Below are 7230 nucleotides of genomic sequence, written 5' to 3'. Positions count from 1 at the left end.
TATTAACAGTCACTTTCACAGCATTTCCCTGCTACTCAGCAAGGCCGGGGACTGGCTGTAAATTACCACACAGCCTGGTCATTATACTGAAAGAAATGCTGTAATCCAAAAGTTAAGGCTAATTGTGAAAATAATTTCTGTCAGCCTCCTCAGTACTCGAATCAAAAAAGGCAAGAGAACCCAGAGCGTGTCCATTTGGGGTTTGTTTGTATAGCCAGAGTGTTCAACTGTATTCAACCCCACAGATCCACCCTCTATCTGGTATTTTTTATGAAGATGGGTCCAATGACTTCAAACACCCCACCCAGGCAAACCTCCAGTTCTCCAGAGAGGTGGGGAAAGGAAAGCCATCGTATAAAGTTGAAATCTTAGGTTTACAGTCGATGCATTATAGGTATAAGAAAAAAAAAAGTCAGGATTTAACAATTATTGGCTGAGGTTCACATAGTAATATTTGTTTATGAGGTAAAATTTAACAAGAAACAAACAGCAAGTGTTGTTTATAAGCAAATGTGAGCCTTTTAAAGGCATAGCGAGGCTTTGTAAACGCAAATCTCCGAACCTGGCAAAGCACTGAATGGAAATTCCCTGATGCTGGCAGCTGACTCACATGTTGAAGGTGACAGAGCAGAAAGGCCACCAGGAACCGGCCTGCTGAAGTGGGGGGTGCGGAAATACACTGCTGAGGGGTTTTCGAGGCACACTGCTGGGCTGGGAAAAGACTGGGCCCTGGATGTGGAAGCAAGACTGACACGTGAGTCCAGCAGAGAGAGCGAGAGAAAGAGGGAGGGAGAAAATAAAAGGCTGACGGAAAGGAGTCGTAATTATTTTCAGACCCAAGCGGGCCTTTCTCCTCCAAAGACGGATGAGGTGTGTCACCTAGAGCCACCTCAGGCAGGCTGTTTTTCCACTGCCTTAGAAGTGCTGCCACAGAAGGCTCGGGAGAGACCCCTCACTTCGGCTGGATGGAAGAAATAACAACAAATCTATAGAAGGGGCGCTCAGGCAGCTGCCACGTGGCAGGGGCATCCCCTGCAGACCTGGCCTTGGCCACACCCTCTGGGAGACCCTGGGCTCAAACAGCCGGAAAGGGAGTGGAGGGGAGCAGAGGGAAGGCAGGAACCTGCCAAACACTTAAAATACTAGAGTTATTCAAAAGAACATTCTGCTTACTCTCTTTATACACAAGCGCCATGGCAGAATGAAGAGCAGTCAGAACTGGTTCTAGAAAACCCAGGGTTCACGCTGCGAGGTACCACTCGTGGTGGCTCCTGAGCCACCACACCATGCCTCGTGGTTTAAAGTCCGAGCTGCCCTACTCCCTCAGGGGTCAAAGGCTACCCTCCTTCTGGCCTCTCCTCTGTGGGTCATCAGGAAGAGTCTCACCTCAAACCCAGAGTCCTGATATCTCCTGCCCTCCACCACCCCCTGCCCAAGTTGCAGTCTGAAATTAACTTTCTTGGGCCCAATCTTCTACCTGCCTGGGTAGGTAGAACATGCCCTGCCCAGCTGCCCAATTTGAGCGTGAGAATCTGGTGGCCAGTTGGGAACAGCTGGATGCTGGTGGCCAGCTGGCTTCCCCAAAGGCCCTGCCCTCCCGATCACATCCTTCTCATGGAAGAGAAGGAAACCAGGTCAGGGCTGAGAATCAGAGTCAGTGTTCCCCAAACTTTACTTCATCTCCCCAGGAGTTTTTTCCCTTTGTTTTTCAACCTAAGAGGGAAGAAGTGATCTTGGCTGCTAAGAAAAAAATACAACATAAAGGACACCCCCCCATTCACAGCCCATCAATAGGCAGGAGCTTTCCCCCACGAAAGGGAGATTAGGGGCCACTGATGCCAGCTCGCGGGACTCCTGCACAGCGGACGTGCACGGCTGGCTGGCTGCTCCCTGGGCTCCACGGTGGTTCAGAGCCCTCGACTCCGCTCCTGGGCAGGGACTGGCCCACCAGCCTGGTGATCAGCCTGGCTGATCTCCCCGCTCCAGGACCCGGAGGGGAATTAGACACCAGACGCCCCATGCTCTCTTTTGTTTAGGAAAAAGGAGAGAGAGAGAGGGAAAAATAAAATCCTCAATCGTTTAGTACAAGTCATTTTACATGCTGGGATAATGAAGTATAAAAATGCCTTCAAAGAACTGATTTCCTACTTTTAACTCACTGCCAGCCAAGCTCTTTGTGAGGCCTCTCTGGAACATGCATTCCCCTCCCACTCAAACAAAAGAGCTGCGAATTCATTAAACTATTTAATTATGCCTTTTTATTTTTCTCCATTAGCGAGTCCTACCAGCACAAAGTAAATAAAGCTACCGTGGTCCTTCCCCAGCAGACACACTGACTGTTTTTATTCTTTATTCAGTTTACAATATAAAGGGCTATTTTTCCCCCTCCTCTTATTCTTGGCGAGTTTCCTGGTACAAACCCTGTAAATAGAAGCACCCAACTGTACATGCAATGCATGAAGCTAGCGCAGGAGCATTCAGCATTGCAAGCACATAGCCTAGACAGCTTTCAAAGTACCCGCAGCCAAAGGCAGCCAAACAGCACTTTACAGCCAGGCGCGGAAAAAAATATTAGTGTTTTTTTTTTTTTATACTCTAGTAAATTTGCTTTTTACATCTATTTCTTTTCAGAAGGGCTTGTTATTGAGCTCACTGTCCACAAATTCCATTGATCTCAGGCTGTGACTCAATCCATATGCTCACGCTTTGACACCAGCACAGCAAGCAAGCGATACAAATCCTGTTCAGGCTACAAACTTATTGATTTTATAGATTTCCCCCAAAGTTGTGATAATGATATATCATTGTTAAATTTGGTAGAACAAACTGCTTTCCCAATCTGTCAATGCGAGCATGAAAACCAATTCACAGCCTTGTTTAGAAGGCTTTCCCATCAGAAGAATAAGTTCAACCAAAGGAAGCAGACCACCGATACCTGACCTCTAGCACCAGCTTGATGTATGATTCCTTCCTCGCTGCCCTTTTCCAACCCATAGCCCACTGGGCTGCCAGACTCATGCTTACCAGTTACAATTATCCACAGTGATCCCTCCCCAGGATGCTCAGTATTAATTATTAACAGCTGGGAGCATGCTGCTTGGGTGACCCACATCAGTAGGTTTTAAAAGACAATTTGGGTAATTTTAATATGCTATTCAGATGCACTTGGATCCATTAGGATCCTGGGATTATTGACTTTAATAGGTCAGAAATTCTTTTTCTGCTCTCTCCCCCTCACTTTTGGGAGTCAAGGCAGCTGCTTCCAGAAGGGGGCAGACATCAGACAACATTTCCTTTGAAAGGATACACCTTCCTGTCTAAGCTGTGATGGGTTAGGTGGCACCTAACTCTCAGCTCATGTCCTAGGTATGGGCTAGATCTTGAGTTTTACCAACCTGGTAGGATTTCATTAGCTTTACTTCTCCCCAGGGTGTTTGTGACTCTTTTTCTCAAATCATGTCCCCAAGTGTCCATCCATTCAAGTACCCTCTGGATGACCCCACCTTCTGACTCACCTTCTGCCTGTGCATTCAAACGTTTTATCATGTGGAGATGTCTGCCTAACTCATGTCAACACACGTGTTAACCTTCTATTCCCAACTGCTCCATCAACAGGAATACGTTTTCAACCATTATAGGGTTATTTCCTTGGGTCATGATGATTGGGATTATTTTGGATGTTTCCAATGTGTCTACTTCCCCTATTTCTAAATCTTTAGTACTTCTGTAGTCTCCTTTTTTCCCCTTGTCTCACCAGCTGCCCTTTCCTGCTTTTTACTTTCTTACTTGCGGACTCCCATGGGCTCCTCTCATACCCCAACCCGTTAGCCCTCTTACCACTAACGTAAACAAAACAACAAAACCATAGAAAACTCTGCCAGTCTCATCCCCTCAGATAAAATCCAGGTCCCCTTCTCTCTCTCAGAACCTATCATTGCCTTCAAATAGTGCCTTCTGTTTCTCTGCTGCCTCTCTCCCCAACAAAATTGCAACTACCTCTTATTTAAGGAGTGTCAACCCCCAATCTATAATACCTGATTGTCTTAAACTGGATGACACGGGAAATGTGGTCTTGTCAGATCATTTGTCAGATAAAATTCCAACTACTTGTATCTCCAACTTTTATTTTCCCCTCATATACGTTGTCAGTTCCAACATGGGCTGAAACCTAGGTTTCCTAGAGTCTCATGTTCTATAGGAAACTGACTTTAATAAATAGGATCCAAGACCAAATGAGATCAAGCATGCTGGTACCATATAACCATGGACAGACCTACTTGGCCTTTTCATTCAAGTACACCCAGGCCTAAGCTTGCTTATCTTCTTTAAGCTAATAATAATGTACATCTTCATGACTTTAATTTTGGCAATGGATTTTCATACAACTTTCTCACAACCTGTGACAGAGCATAAGGAGGCATCACCTTCCTCATTTCATAGATGAAGACACCAGGACTGAAATGCATTATGGGTCAAGTTAGTAAGTAGCAAAGCTGTTCTTTAAACCTAAGACTTCTGGGCTCTGAATTCAGTGGTCTTTCCAACAGAGCACATTTCCTCTCGATGTTAGTTATTTTAACAACAATCTTTGCATTCTAGGTACACCACTTCCTCGACCCGACACATCAACTGAAAAATTATTTTATTGACATCTTTTCCTATTTTTAATAGCAACTGTCTCATGACATGTCTAATTAATTTTAGGGTCCTCCTGCTAGGAAATAAGGTTAATATAGCAGTGGGCTGCGAGAATCATCATTATGGAAGTGGCTCCCATTTCCTTCTGCAGTTCAGGAGTAGAGTGGGGTGGGATGGGCAGGAGTCATAACATTATAGAAAAAAACAGTCCCTAAAGGAACTTGTAATACATTATCTTTTCAAAGATCACTAAGATGAGAGATTTGTAAAGCGAAGAAAATTTCAAAACAGCCCACACATACGAGATTGTTTATAGTCATAGATCCAGTATGGAATTCCCAAAGTCCTTACAAGACAGTTTCCAGAAAAGCATCAGAACAATAAGTCCTCAGTCAGGAAATCAACAATTAAGTAGGCTGGCTATTCTCTTTAATCCATCCATTGCAACTTCCAAAGGGTTTACTGGGGTAACTCGACTACGGGGTTTCCCACATTGGAAGGGCAGATAGAAGGATGCACCTTCCCGAGAGAAGAAGCAGACAGTTAAATTTTTACGATGAGTAAGTTCCCCGCTCCCCCAGAAGTCTTACTCTGAACACACACACACACACACACACACACACACACACACACACAGACCAAACCGCCCTCCTGTTCATAATTGCACTGGTCCAAGTGTGCGGAGCCTTCACACAGAATGATGGCTTCCCCTGTCTGCTGCATTTGTTCGGCTCCTTTGGGAGGAGCAATTTACAGAAAGCATTATCGATTTTTGCCATAATAGGTACAGAGATGCCTCACTGTCCCTACTCAGCTGGCTCGCTCTCCGCATCACAACTGTCAGGCCAGTTTGTGAAGCTCCATCATTATTTTTTTTTTCAAGTAAATCCATCACAAGCTCAGGGTGGGGGGAGGGGAGGGAAGTGATGAAAATAAAATTATTTTCACCTTGCCATACGAAAGAATGTCCATGTCCTTTGCTGGAAATGAGTGCAAGCACCATAGCCTGGCAGAAAAATAAAAGGAGGGAAAGGAAATTTGCAATACCAGAAAGAAAACCAGATGAAAGACAAGGAAATCAAGTCGGGACCTATTTGAAATATTTTTAATGCAGTTATACGTGGGTTCCAGCTCCCTGTCATCCTCCTCAGGGGGCCTAAAACACGTGCAGGCATTGTCTTTAGTGTGGAATAAAGGGAAAGCAGACACAGATTCATTTGTTTATTTGGTTATCGACTTGTGTGCATCACGGAATGGAATCCGCCTTAAAATTCCCTTCTCAATAGACCACTGGCCTTTACCAGTGACCACCAGTTCCCACTCTACTTTGTTCCTTTGTGCCAGAAGTTTCCTGATCCCCCCACCTCCACCCCACCCCCCAGCCCTCCCTCGCTGTTCACTGGAGGCCTCCACCATTTGGTTACTGATCAGCATGTGAATGGAAATACTTCTTACTTGAAATATTTTTTAAAATGAGAAAGAGTCTCTTAGAAATCACATGGAAAATAAACAGAGGGGGAAACTACACTCAATATGTCACTGATGCTCAAACAAGCCTTTTGATATTCATGATCCGCCTTGATTGGTCATTGGTACCCTCTTCAAGCAGGTCTCCAGGCTTGGCGAGGAAGGTCAGAGCTTATCTTCCTTCATCTGAGGGTACGGGCTCTCCTGTCCCCCAAATTCCTAAACACAGCCTTGTTGGAGGCTCGGAAGATTTAACCCAAGAACTGGCTCTGGATCTCATTCCCAGATCCTCAGTTCATTAGCCATGAAAAGTGATAGCCACTTAAGATTTTTATGAGACGTTGTTCCAAAGATGGACCACAGAAAACTGCACAATTACACAGCACTTTGCATACAGCCCGCCAGCCTCTGGCTCAGACCTAAGTAGCTCAACAGCCATCAAACTGCAGAACGCAAAGTGGCCAGTTTGCTCTTGGTAAAAGGTGAGGATGTGGTGATGTTTTGTTCCAAGTGGTGCTTTCTTGAAAGGACACACTTATTCTGATACAAATCCAACACCTAACCGAGTATCCTTTCTACCCCCCCACCCCACAGCCGCAACCTCTCCACCCTAAAGCTACAAGAACAGACCCTTAAAAGCACGCAGGTCCCTCCCTTTCTCAGAGCTCCTATTTGGCAGGAACATTTGCAGACAGAGAAGTTGAGAGGGACTGAGGTCCAGCTGAAAGAGGCAGACCTGCGATCCATTTGGACACTAGCCTTCTGGGGCTGGACGTGAACTGAATCATTTTGAAAACAAAACCCAGTCCTCCTCTATCAGATCATATAGAAAACACATTGAAATCAGGGCAAGAAATGGGATTAGTCCCATAAAACCTGTAATTCTGAGTGCAGCTGCCTGATTCTTTGTCACCCTTAACACTATATACTCAACTGTGATGCAACATGGCAGTGCTCATCAGATTCAAAAATTCTGTGTAGCAAGAAGGAGAAACAAGAATCTTGGTGATTTTGAACTTTCACTTCTAAATTGTATTTCGAGACTCCCATCGGAACATGGGGTCTAAGTGATGCTATTCAAGCCCTGGTACCTATCCCACCCAGAGGAAGACTAATTATGAGACC

Source organism: Lagenorhynchus albirostris, chromosome 19 (assembly GCF_949774975.1).
Source record: "Lagenorhynchus albirostris chromosome 19, mLagAlb1.1, whole genome shotgun sequence".
Lineage (NCBI taxonomy): Eukaryota > Metazoa > Chordata > Mammalia > Artiodactyla > Delphinidae > Lagenorhynchus > Lagenorhynchus albirostris.
Note: the sequence above shows the minus strand (reverse complement) of the source record.